Raw genomic sequence first — 14,168 nt, forward strand, 5'->3', positions numbered from 1 at the left:
CTGTGGTGTGATAATTTGGGCGCAACATACCTTACAACTAATCCTGTTTTTCATGCTCGAACAAAGCATATCGAGATAGATTACCATTTTGTGAGGGAAAGGGTGGCTAACAAACGTTTGATAGTGCAGTTCATCAGTTCACGGGATCAAATAGCTGACATTTTTACTAAGGGGCTACCTTCACCAAGATTTCAGCTTTTACGTGGCAAGTTGCACATTCGTAAACTTGAGTACAACTTGAGGGGGAGTGTTAAAGATAGAGACTCATCTGCTGAAGACTCTCAACCAAAACAGCTAGCATTCCGTGTATGAAGGAATGACCGAGTATTTTGCGTTTAGATTAGTCGTACGGGTCTTTAGTTACAGTTAAAATAGCATCTATAGCTCTTGAATAGGTTGATTAGTTGTAACAACCTTTGTACTCTCTGATATAAATAACAAGTAGACTCCACAGTTCTGAGTGTGGAAGTCTTTCACCAGAACTCAAATCCTAACTGGTGCCATCCATCATTTTTCGATAGCATCTGGTCATGAGACCATAATTGAACATGAAGATGGAAACAGATACATTGAGAGACTAGATATTCAGTAGCAGAAGACACATGGATATATGCAGTGCAAATACCCTGAACATTGATAACAATCAACTGGACCGATTTCCTTGTTCATTTTCAATCCTCATAGAATCTAGGTAAGACTTCCCATCAAGTTTCCGTGCAAAGAAGTTCTTAAAGTACGTCTCCACTGACTCTCTTCGGAACAATGCTGGTTCTTGTGGTGGATTTACCAAACTATGTGTAGGGCCTATCTCTGCATCTAAATTGGCCGAGTGGAATGCAACAACCGAAAGCCTCTCTTTTGTTGAATTTACAACTGCCCTGTGCTCGATACTGCGGTAAACACCATTGCTCATAATCTGCCCAACCAATGGGTATGAGAAATGAAACACATTATGCTTGCAAACCAAATTTCTAGTCAAATGTATTGATGCAAATAAAAGGTCTAATAATCCGAAAAATAAAAGTATTCCATCATGTCACCGATGTTGACTACAAAAGCATTATGGATGAGTTTTACTGGAAGCCATTTTCCATCTTTACGAATCTGAAGGCCTTCTGTTTCATTAAGTTGAAGTACAATCGTCAAAGCATCCCCATCCGAGTGTGGTGGGAAACCTAGGACCTGCTCAGCTTTAGGACAAGTGGGATAATAATTCATTCGCATCGCTTGATAACATTCACTGAATAACTCTCTCATCTCATCAGAATCCATCTTTAGAGCTTTAGCCATTTGTTCTAATATATTTATGGTCAGCTTTTTTAATTCTAGAGCGTACTCTTCCAAAGCCTCCCTGCAACCAAAAAAGCACAAAAAAATAGAACTAAGGTTGGAATGGAAAATTACAAAGATCAAACTGTGAATACCTTAAAGGTAATGGGATTCCTGCGAATATATGAGGCTTTCTTAATATAGTTGGTAACGTAGTTATACCAAACATGTCAGACCAATCAAGTTTCTGCTCATCTGAAACAACAAAGAGCTGCCCAAATCCCTCAAAATCCCCTGGTTTCTGCCATAGCTTCTTTTTCTCCTCTAGTGGGAGTTCGAAGAGGTTATGTATTTCCAACTTTATTTTCTCAATTGTTGAGGGACTAACTCCATGATCTACCACCTGTGCAGAAAACAACAACATCGAACAAAATTAACAGCTTGGGAAGATGAGTATTTCTTTACTTGGCAGTTTTACAATGTGTGAATCTCTATATGCCAGGTCAACGGTGTTTTCATGATACCATGGAAGTCATATTCTAGTAAAGTAAATACATGAACCTGCCTAGTGCTAACAGTATTACCTGAAAAAATCCCCAGTCTTTGCAGGCAGAGTGAAGTTTCTATAATTCATTATCAGCCAATATTGACTCTCCAGAGAGAAGGCTCTCAATGTTGATGACAGGTATCGAATGAGCAGCGGAGTCACTGTGGTCAATATCATGATCAAGACTAATACTATTGCAACTTGTGCGGATATATCGGTCTGGGATTTCAGTGATCTCTCTTTTAGCCAGCTCTTGAACAGAAGGAACAATTAGTGAACTTCCAAAGCTGCACATTTTGTGATTGATTCACGTGCAGAGGTGCGTTTCTAACTCAGTTGCTGTGATCCTTAAGAAGGGTGGCTCACCTCACACTTGAGGATGAGATTCAATCAAGTTTTGTTTTCATGGTTGTCTTAATGCTTATTTTACCTATTAGTGTGTTGCATACGTCCATTTTTCCTTAAAATAACTGGTCATTGTTTCCATCGAGTATAATACTCATCTTGAATTTACATTGCTAAAGCCGGTGATACATCGTTTTCATACTTTACTTCTCCAATGCTGTAAATTGGGATTGAAAAGTAAAAAGCAGCAAATCCACACCAGGAATGAGCTTATCCTGCACTACTACATTCGTGCGGGCCGTACATGAGCAATGAGAAGTGAGTTTAATAAAATTCTTGCTGGAAAGCATAAAAGGTAGAAGAGATCAATCCTTGACATTTCTCTCCAATGTTCAGGCTCAAGGTTAGATTTAATGAAGTAAGCCAAAAAATGGAAAAAGCAACAAAAATAGATTTACTGGAAAGTAAAACGCACAAGCAATTGACTGGACGACAGTATGTGGTATTTTAACATGGAATATATGGAAGGCAAATTCCAAAAGACGTAGTTAACATCATTGAGGGTGAACTCAAGGTCTACTCAGCGGCATTCATCAATTTAATTTCTGTACAAACAAATTATCTTAACTAAATAAGGAACGGGATGCTAATACAAATTTAATTGTCTTGAAAACTTGCTTTTTCATTCTTTTAGGCATTAGAAAAGAAAACTGTTCTTTTTTTGATCGGCCATTAAAAAGAAAACCGCAATATTCCACCTATATAACAGGTACGGAGAGGGAGTATATAAAAAGCTCTGGAGAAGTAAGAAATATGTGTCATACATCTCAAATTAAAATTACTAATGCAGTCAACCTCTTGGAAATATTCAAACCTTTTCACTGCGACTGGGTTTGTCAGCAGGATGTCAAAACTTGTTAATTAAAGAACCCAGGTTTTGCTCTTTTAACCTCAAACATAACCAAACTGTAACAGACATAGAAGAAATCCCCTAATTCTGGATCTGGATACAAATCTTTTTTCTTTACGAAACTTAGTTATGGTTGAGTATCAGAACTGGCTTTCTAGGCCGCGTATCGATCAGTTAGCGCAGAATTTCTGCTCAGAGCCCAGTGCAAACTTCATCATATACTCAACCCAACTAACTAAGTTTGAATCGAACCTATCCAAATCAGAACAGACACAACCAGACATGGAACAGTCAAATCAACGAAAATGTAATTTGTTTTATTAGGATCCTCAGAAAAATGTTTTTCTTTCAATATTATCTTTCTTATAAGATGTGTACCTATGCCTTGGAAAAAACTCTACAACAAAACCTATCTTTAGACCCGGATTATAACAAAAACTTTTCCAGAACTGTTTATTTCTTTTCACTGCAACCCCTATAAACCATCCAAACAATCCTGCTAGACTGTTCGTGAAACATGAAAGGAACCCATGGTTAAATAATCCAGACCTTGCTAATTCTGAGGAGGAGGAAATTGACCTCCCCCACCCCCAAGACTAACAGGGGCAGGCATGAGTCCCTTCCCTATCTCACTTAAGATAAACCGTGGTTGGATGTCATTTTCCTCTTAATCAAAAAATATCCAAAATCTTATTCATCAATCAAATGAAAAGAGATGCACAAAATAGGCTACAAAACTCAATAAAAATGCATTCATCACAAATATGAGATGGAGTTGGTAGACAAACATCCCAAATGGTTGTCTTGCTGCTACCAATTGATAAAACTAACCCGTAATAACGACTGCAAAGGAATTCAGGCTCGATTAACCCAATGAATGCAAATATTTGATCAAGCAACAAATTTAGTACTCTAACATTCAGTTATGTATGCTTATCTATGCCTTTTGTTTTATTTACTTATACTATGCTGCATGTTTTCTACTGCGATTGGGCTTATCTGCATGCCAGTGCAAATCTACCCCTTGAAGGATGGTATCAAGCATTCCAATTGCAGGATGTTTTGTTAATTAAAGAACCCAGGTTTTGCTCCTTCAAAAAATAACCTCAAACATAACAAAACAGTAACTCAGACCTAATTCTGGATCTGGATACAACTTTGTTTTGACTCATCAAGGTACAAATATTTTCTCTTCGAAAATTAAAACTATTTGTGGTTAAGTATCAGAACTGGCTTTCTAGGCCGCATATCGATCAGTTAGCGCAGAACTTCTGCTCAGAGTCCAGTGCAAACTTCATCATATACTCAACCCAACTAACTAATCTTAAATTTAAATCAAACCTAGTCAAATTAGAACAGAGACAACACAACCACAAAGATATTAAACAAGTCAAATCAACATAAAAAAGTCTACAACAAACCAGTCTTAAAAGCTATCTTAAACTCACATTATAACAAAATCTTTTCCAAAACTGTTGCAACCGTATCAACCATCCAAACAATCCTGCTGCCCTATTTCTCCAAACAATCCTGTTGCAATATTTCTCCGGGGGGCCGGGTTTTTGGACGGTTTGGATAGAGCTCATTTCCTATCTCACGACCCAAAAACCAGCCAGCCCAACTTAATCCTAAGAAGTTCAGCCACTCCCCTATCGTCGAATTCCCTTCTCCAAGCAATAATCCAGCAATCCTGCTAGACTAACCTTGAGTGGACTTCAGTTTGTCCGTGAAACATGGAAGGAACCCATAGTTAAAAAATCCAGACCTTGCCAATTCTTGGAGGAGGAAATTGACCCTACCCCAAGACTAGCAGGGGCCGGATGTTACAACGTGAGTCCCTCCCCTATCTCACTTAAGACAAACCGTGGTTGTTGGGATATCATTTTCCTAATAAGAAAATATCCACAATCCTATCCATCCATCAAATGAAAAGAGAGACACAACATAGACTTCAAAACTTAATAAAATGCATTCATCACAAATATGAGATAGACAAACATCCCAAATGGTTGGCTTGCTGCTACCAAATGAAGGCAAATATTTCACTGGGTTAATTGAGTCTGAATTCTTTTAGGTTAACAATAGGTTCATATCAAGTGTAATTTTGACTCGATCACTGTGGGAAGATAAAATCAATCTGATATCTTAGAAAAAGAGGAGAATAGATGTTCGAAAGGATACCTAATACCTTTGAACCATAGATTTAAATACATGATTGCTACTGGGAAGACCAATTTGCACTACTATGATTCAAAAGATGGCACCTAATCCATATTCTAATTCTCCTCTTAATCATGAAATCAAAAAGATTAAATCTTATGGTACCCCAATACTAATAGAGCCCTCCCTCTAAAATCACTGCCAATTAGGAATCACACACAAAGAAAACAACAAAAATCTGAGAAGTGTAAGAAAATCAAGGTTTTTTTTCCTAATCACTGATCAAGATTGGATCTCAAATTTAAGTTAGAGAGAGCAGAGATGCAAGCTTTTATAATCACATTGCTTTTTATGGACTTCTCAGATGGGATGAAAACTGTTTAGCACTTCTCATTTAGGCCCATGATTTAGGTGAAGCAAAACCAGTACAATTCCCATGCATGACTTGCTAGCGAACAACAAAAACACAAAGAGCTAAACAACTCTCAACTAGAGCTTGATTTTGTGCAAAATGGATGTTAACATGAATATCTGAAACAATAATGCATACGGGCACGGCTAACATCACTAAGAAAGAACAAGCGCAGGCGAAAGCAAATTTTGCATTAAAAAAAAAGTGGCAGTCTAGGTTTGAGCTATGCTAGACAGCTACTCTTCTCAAAGTCTGCAATTGAATATTAGTAATTGCATTCATTGCCAAAAAAATAATATAAAAAAATAACAGGATTGATAAATGGGGAAATCAGTAATGGCGAGGGGACACCAATTCATATAAAATAAAATAATGCTGACAACTGAATTGGTATCCCCTTCATGAATTAAACAGTATGTGTTGACACAAGAACAAGCAGCCAAAACTTGAATTAGTAGCGAGTACGAGTGCCTAATAAATATCTGGGTATGTGTGCACTTGCATGACTTCAATTGCTTTAAAAAAAGGCTGATTCTGTCCTTGAGAGCATCATACAACAACGTTTACTAGACTATTCCAGGAAATGTAAAGTCGGTCAAGTAGTTTAGTGTGGAGAAAAGTCTAGATGCAAACTGTTCGAACTATCTAGAGAAGTAAGTGGTCGGTTATGTAAAGCCTATATATATAGGCGAGTCCATTACTCATTGTAAGCAGGCAAGAATCGATTAATAAAAGACAAAGTTCAAAAGTTACAAAGTCTTGCTTCACCACACTCACTACTAGAATGCTAGGAGCTCTCTACGAGCAACGCTCGTATATCTCCCCAAATGTCATTCAAAGTTATAACTTATAAGGATTTCCAACACAACTTGCTGTATTGCTCCAGTGGGGCTCATGTAGCTGGTGCAGGCCCGGCACCCCGAAACTGGCCAAATATATATGGGCTACCAAGTTCTTGGCATGATGCCACCAGTGGGTGGGCCAAATGTTCTCGTCAATATCGCCATCACTTTGGATCATTCCTTTTGGTACTATTTGCCCATAAAGAAGATGCTGGGCACCTCAGATATTCTGCAACAGTCTTGACTACTCTAGATGGTTACTGAATATCATCACTTGATCATTATGAGGATAAAGCAACAAAACCAGAAAGCTGACACGCCAGAATGGTTTATGAGCATCTTAATCCAACATCTTTTTAACAAGCATATTGGCATCTCCCCATCATATAACTAGCTTGAGATGGGCCAAGCACTTGTAAAGGGTTGTTTCTATCTGTATGAATACTCCGTTTTATATCTATCAAGCGGTTGAATCTAGTAATTTACCCTGGATGAAGGAAGGTTCTTGTAATTAAATGTGATCAAAACATCACATATTGTTGAGCTAGCTCCAATTTTGCGGTGTCATAAGATCAGAATAAATTATAACACTTCTGATTCTGTGAACACCAATATATCTTGTGCTCTAAAATATTTTCATTGAGATAAGAATAAGAGTGATCATCTTATTATATTGATAATCTCTAGATGACAATTACTTGGTTCGGTAATCAATAATTGATATGATTATGTACTTCTAAAGAAATATATATTTTTTTTCTAATGTATATATATTTCTTAATTTCATGGTTTCCGCACCCGAACCCGGCCAAGCCCTTTAAGGCTTTATAAAAGGAGTACACATATTACCTATTCCTTATTCTTCCTTTGTGTTCACGAACGAGATTAGAAGTTGAGTTTAGGGTTTTGAACCGCTGTGATGTATTCATGAAATAAAGGTTGTTGTTTCATAAATTTTTTTCCTTTTCTATATAGCAATAAGGTACGTCAAGAAGGAGCTAATCTAGTCACCATCTTCAGAATGATCCACTCAAGTAACATAAAATCTATTCTCTTTATATTTAGTAAGAAACCCAAGCCTAAAGAGACCCTTGAACCCAATATTTAAGAAGAACCTAGGGTTAGATTTTTTAATAAGGATTGTCATGAAATCCATGAGAGAATTTCTACCAGAGAAATTATTCTAGAAAAGAAATTAGAAGAAGGGTATGTTAAAAGAGAGGATCTAGTTTGTTTTGAAAAATATGAACTAGGAAACATCTTTTGTGGTTTTGGGAAATGATTTGATACACTCACAGGTATTTTACGCAAACATTTATGATATTGATCTTAAGAAGTTCTGTTTTACAACTATGATTGGAAGAGAAAGGATCGATGTTGCTCGAGAATTGATTCCGGAACTCACTAATATTCCTATTGGTAATTTTTGTCTTCCAAGACCAAAGGGAGAAAAACCATCTTGTGAAATAATATCTCTCAAGCTTTGTGGAAAGAGTGTTGGTTGGAAAGATGAGAAGTTTCCTACCAAAGATCTTAGAATGGATTTTAAGGTCTTTGGAAAGTTTGGAATTCTAAAATTTGTCCCTCCACGGTAGAAGATGCTCGTTGGAGTCGTGACTTTGAAGAGTTTGTTTATTTTCTTGAAATGGGTACTCAAGGTCTTGACATTTGCGAATGGATTATTTATCAAATGGTTACAATGACCTTATCCAACAAGAAATTGGGGTTTCCTTGTCTTACTGAACACATTTGTGGAGAACTCGACATTGATCCAATTAAAAACTCTATTGGAGCTTCCATTTTAGTTCGTGAAAGTATATTCAAACGTATGAGAATGAACGAGAACAAAAAAAAAGGGCATATATATTTCAACTCTTGACGGTTCTTGTGATCAAACTACCTTGGATCTTGTTCAACGAATGCACAAGGATGTTTGCAATATCAACTCCAAGGTAAAAGGTGTATACGCAAAAAACAATTATATGTGGTTGCTACAAAATTTCGTGACGTCAAGGACGAAATAGATGAGGTTCAAGCTTCTATGGTGATTCCTGTGATGAAGAACACGAATAAGTCTTTTGTAATTTTATCATATAAAATCTATCTTACAAAAACAAATGTGTTTTCCCAAATCTAACGGTTGTGGATGGACCTCTTACAACGATCGACGACTCCCCCTTCTTCTAAGATATGGAAAAGTGAAAGAGATAAATCGTGGCCCAAAATGATTCCCCCTTCTGCGCCATCATCCTACGTTCCATATTCTTTTACTATTATTCTTCCACTTATTCTGCTTCGGTTTTCATACGTTACAACCAAACAACCACATTATATCCCATTAACAACGCCATTGACTATGCTTAGAAAACGACATATGGAGAGCCAAGGGACTCTTCCATAACCACATCTTGCGTTCTAAATTAACCTATTTCTTCCGTTACAGAAAAATGCAAACCATTAACACCACCATTACTTTCGACATTAACTCATTCATATCATTATTCAAAACATCCGTTTCACATCTTCTTAGGAATCAAAATTATGATACGGTCTCATATATAAACCCACACAAACTAAGATGAACAAACCTTTCCCCATGGAACAAATCTTTTATCTTAGGTATTACTCTCTCTGATTTGGCTTATTTGATAATTACATTTTTTCTTCTTTTTACCATTTTTCAGTTATGAGTTCGATATTTAATTATTGTCATGTTATCTGGGTGGGATACGCCAAATTCCTGGTGGTATTTTGCATGAAGTTAAAGGAACAAAATGGAGATGGATTTTTAGTGAAAACTGGGGTTTTGCACAGGATATCATGATATGAAATTTGGAATGAATGACTAATTTATTTAGTCCTTCATGTGTAGGAGGAAAAAGTAATGATTTAAAAGTCATAATCCTCCTCTTATGTCACATCTTAAATCCACAACCATGCCGAGAGCAGAAAGTATGGTATGTTCTCCATTTTTTTTTCCTGTTTTAGCTTTAGTCTTTGTTTTGAAAATTTTAGATGCGATCAAGGTTTTTGTTAATGATTTTTTTTCTCATTATGAGAAATTGGATTAACCCAATTGAATGAGTATTTTGATAACAGGGATAGAGATGAGATTCCTATGTAGAAGTGGGTGCAATCAAAATGCATTTGCATTAGGTATGACATACTATATACACCAAATTCCGTTATTGTTTCATATAGTTAGAGTCATTTCCTTCCAGTTTGGTCCCTTGTCTTTGAAGATGGGTAGTCAGTCGGATACAAGAGTACAATGAGCAGACCATTGTATGGTCTTCAAGTTCGTTAGCGAAATTGAAGGAAGCAGACCATTCTTTGGTACCTGGGAGAACAATTATCTTCAGAGAAATGGTAATATTAAGTTTCTTAATTATGTATTCATTTCTAGAAAGTAGTTCTGATATGTTAATGCGGGCAATAATTGTATGGGTTGTTGTTGGATTCCAATATGGTGTTCGTCTCGATACTTTGTTGTTACATTCAAATACACAGAGTTGGCTCTTCCTCAGGACATGTAAGATTATTTCACAATACTTCAGTGTTAGTTGTTCACCATATCATTTGTGCTTATACAATAGCTAAATATCAGTCTTATCATTACAACAGTATGCTAGGACGTCTATATACAAATTTCATTACAACATAAAGTGGACATGATTAGTTGTGGTAAAATACATTAGTTTAAACTTCAAAGGTTGTCTGAATCGGTAATCTTATTATTAATCACATAGAAATATAACAAAAACATCAAGCTCACCACACATTTCGAGTTGTCCTGGAAGTTCACCCCTGGGGTTCTCTTATTATGTCATTGATTTTGATGATTTTGTGTTTTGGGGTTACTTATGGCATAACGTCCAGCGAATCCAGGTTTTGGAAGTCATTAGAGTGGAGAAAAAATTGAACATCTCAACGGTTGTAAACAAGATAAAGATGCTCAGTATCTTGATCTTGCAATTGGTTTCTATACATGGAAGATAACAGGGAAATGAATTCAACAGTAGGAGTTGCGTGCATTACAAGTGATGTAGGATTTCGTTGGTTGCATCTGAGGAGGGAATCTTCATTTGGCCATATTTAATGGGAGAAGGGTATGTGATGGCAATACTGTACAAAATTGGAAATTTGCGACTTCAGTTTAGAATTTAAAGAGAGTAATTGTCCGTGACGGCTATCAGGACTGAACCAGTAGTAGCCATGTAGAAACTGGAAGTCTCTAATTGATATGAATGTTCTACTATCGCATCACCTTTAGTTATTTGTTTTTTAATCTTAACAGTGCATTTCAACTTAACCCCCACTTCCCTTATTACCTCTTCTTAAATCTGAAATGCTTATGAATTGAATAATAGGCGTGTAAGCAACATGATGCCTATTACTGGGTTACCATTACGACACAATGGAAAACTAGCAGCTAAACACAAACCAGCTTTTAAAATTAATTTTAATTTTGATTTAAAGACAAAAACATGATGGAATTTTGAAAGGTGGCTTTTATGGTTAAGTGAATTCCGTGGAATTACCTTTCCACCTGTACCATATGTTTGTTTGTCTGAATACTTGATTAAGGTTTTTGAGAGTCGTTGTTGTAGTAAATAGGATTCGAACTCTCGGACTTGTGAAGATTAAATTTAAAGGTTTAATAAAATTATATACAAAAAAAATATTAACAATGGTGAGAGGTATTGGGATAAGAATTTCACCAAATTCCATTCATGTGATTCAAATAATAATTCCATGCAATTATAGCTCAAATATTAAAATATGGACTCTTATTCTTTGCAGTTATAGATTCTAAAATATTACTTATACATCGTAAGCATTGAACATCAAACATTTAAGCAAGCATGACCCATCAAATAAAATGATAACTAATTAATTCGAACCATAAATCAATTAAAAACAAGTGCAAAAGTCATAAAAAGAATTATTAAAATTACCACATGCGTGAAATAGGGCTCCATCCGTCGTCCCAGTGTTGGTATTTAGCTTCTCATATTAATCACTTGCTCAAAATACATGTTTGTTGCTCAAAAGTTGATTAAAATGATAAAAATGAGTAAGACAGTGAATGTACGACCCACAGAAGGCGTCACAAAAAGAACGATAAGAGACAGGTGCTGCTGATGTTGAGACTGCACTGCACCCTCAAGTGTGCGTCTTAGACACTGTTGATTAACGACTGTCTACGCTAGTCTGTTCATCGTGTTCTCGGTGTTCTTCATCAGCAGCAGCAGCAGAAACAGAGTTTGATCAACTCGTGATTTTTTGCTCCTGAGCTATCCTCTCGACCTCCAACTCTCAACACCCCCTCTAGGACTCCCAGGGAACCTATTTAAACCAAAAACACGCGTTGAATATCCTCCATTAATCCCAAATAATCTTCTTTTAATCGGGATATTTTCTTTCCTTTTCAAAGAAATACGGGATTTTCTTTCCTTTAATTCCTCTTACGTGCTTCTGTTGATGTGGAACACACTCCAAACAAGTTCCTACAGCATCCCAACTCCATCCAAACACGTACAAACACGTTGAATCCCGTGAACAACTCTTCCCTGCACGTATTCCCCTTTTTCCAGCTCGTGGATTTCCTAGCCAATTCAAGCCAATTATGGTCGAACCAAACACCATACCATCTTTATTATGATATATCACATCTTTCCACAAAGTTTCAGCGATTGAATCGCACAAAATCACGTCCAAATGCAATCGAGAAAATCTGCCAGCGAAGAGCAAATATTTTCCCGCCAAAATATTTTTTGAATTTGTGAAGAAGGTCATCCCTTATCCAGTGGTCGCCCCCTTATCCGTTGCTGGAGTCCGAATAACACATGTCCCTTGGGGTGCCTTTAGTAATTTTTCTGGGTTCCTCCGGTGCATTTCTGGGGTGTCTTTAGTACTCTATCCTAGGGTGTAAAACACCACTTTTCGAGCCAATTTCGCCGCAAGAGCTTATTTTTCCAAAAACATCTATAAAAACATAAAATAACACAATAAGTATTTAATCGAGTCTAACAATACAGAACATTGAGAACAAAATAGACACATAAATGCGTTATCAAATACCCCCAAACTTATTATTTGCTAGTCCTCGAGCAAAACTAATAAAAAATAAATAAAACCGAGTTAATCTCGGGAGGGTTTACCAGAGGTGTGCCCACAAAACCATTACTCCAGACCCTAGCTATCTATGCAGAACCTTGGAAGGCACTAAAGAATCTCCTTGGTTGGCATACTTATTGACTACAGGAGGAAGTACCCTGATGCGAAATTCCAATTGCTGTACACGAGTTTGCACTCAAGCATACTAAAATTCATATAAAGTGACAGAGCTCTACTCAGATAGTTTCTGGACATCATCAACCGGAGTCAACCAATCACATGGATAGATTAAGAAGATGGATGTAGAGAAAAATGGATGATGTTGACTAAGGTGAACTATCCTAATGGACTGAGATACTGGTCTGGATAATATCAACACACTGGAAAATACAAGGGAACCAGTGGTCGATAATCCTAACTCTAGGTCAACTCAGCTGGCATATACAAGGTTACCAGTGGTCGACTTTATTGTATTTATTCCGGTTGGTCTGGTGGTCTGGTCTCAATTTTTTTTTCCATCTCAGTCACTCTATTTCACCCTAGTAATGGTAAAAAAGAAGAAGAAGTGATCAAGATTCTTTCGATGTTTCCATCACGAGGATATGGAGAAACTACCATGTTTTCTTTTTCTAACACCTGAGCTCTGTGCTTTTATGAATAGACTCTTTAGATGTTTCCATCTAATCAGATTGGTTCCTCAAATCCTACAACCAAAATGCTTCCATCCACTTAGATTAGTTAGTGCCAACCTTAATAAGCATAAATTTCTAGTCTCTGGAGCTTAATAATTGCAACTAAAAAGTTTCTCCCATACCCCCAAACTTAAATCTAACATTCTCCTCAATGTTATAAAGATGAAACTAAAAGCATGAACAAGGAGAAACTGTTACCATTTGAAACGAAAGGTTAAGGAAAGATATTACCGTGTTGCATGAGCATGGGATACCTCCCAAGAAGTGCTAAGTTTAAAGTCTTCAGCCAGACTTAGGAAAGGATTAGTCACTCGAACCATAAAGTAACAGTCGAATAACTGTGGGTCTTCAAAACTAAATAGAGATGACCAAAGGAAACTGCAATGAACCAAGAAGTGAACAACTAGCATGCCCTTACTTAGTTTCCTGATTAAGAAATTTATATCTAGTTGTGGTTCAGGTTCAGGTTCTATGAAAGGGTCTAAATAGAAAATTTTCATTGGCTGCGTTTCTTCATAGGTGGGATCCGAATCATTAGGTTCTAGAGTCTGGAAAAACTCAAATATGATCTTAGAAGCGCACAATAACCTAAATAACTGAGGATCCTCTAAGTCAATAAGATTTGACTTACTAATTGACCACAATGAGAGTAGTGGTCATTCTTAAGCAAATGTGTCGATTCTAATTTCCTAAAGCATTTAGGTTTAGTCTCACAACTTAATATTCGACACGTTTGGAATATAAACGTTCCCACAGTTGGAAGAAAACTATTTGGTGGGAAAACAAAGTCAATCTGGGGATCATAGCCTGGGCAAACCACATCAACCAGAGGATGGGTTTCTAACGACTGAACTTCTTCCTGGACAACATT

The 14,168-nt window shown here is 36.8% G+C and overlaps 2 non-coding genes and 1 pseudogene across 2 annotated transcripts; all 3 read right to left on the reverse strand.

Moving 5' to 3' along the window:
- Window positions 1-643: 643 nt before the first annotated feature.
- On the reverse strand, window positions 644-8,967 carry LOC113334692 (annotated as a pseudogene).
- On the reverse strand, window positions 3,209-3,293 carry LOC113335099. The gene has a single exon (XR_003353161.1). It is a non-coding gene; the product is annotated as a small nucleolar RNA snoR118 (small nucleolar RNA).
- LOC113335046 lies at window positions 4,292-4,376 on the reverse strand. The gene has a single exon (XR_003353145.1). It is a non-coding gene; the product is annotated as a small nucleolar RNA snoR118 (small nucleolar RNA).
- Window positions 8,968-14,168: the final 5,201 nt, after the last annotated feature.

The sequence above is a fragment of the Papaver somniferum genome, unplaced genomic scaffold (genome assembly GCF_003573695.1).
Source record: "Papaver somniferum cultivar HN1 unplaced genomic scaffold, ASM357369v1 unplaced-scaffold_137, whole genome shotgun sequence".
In the NCBI taxonomy this organism is placed as follows: domain Eukaryota; kingdom Viridiplantae; phylum Streptophyta; class Magnoliopsida; order Ranunculales; family Papaveraceae; genus Papaver; species Papaver somniferum.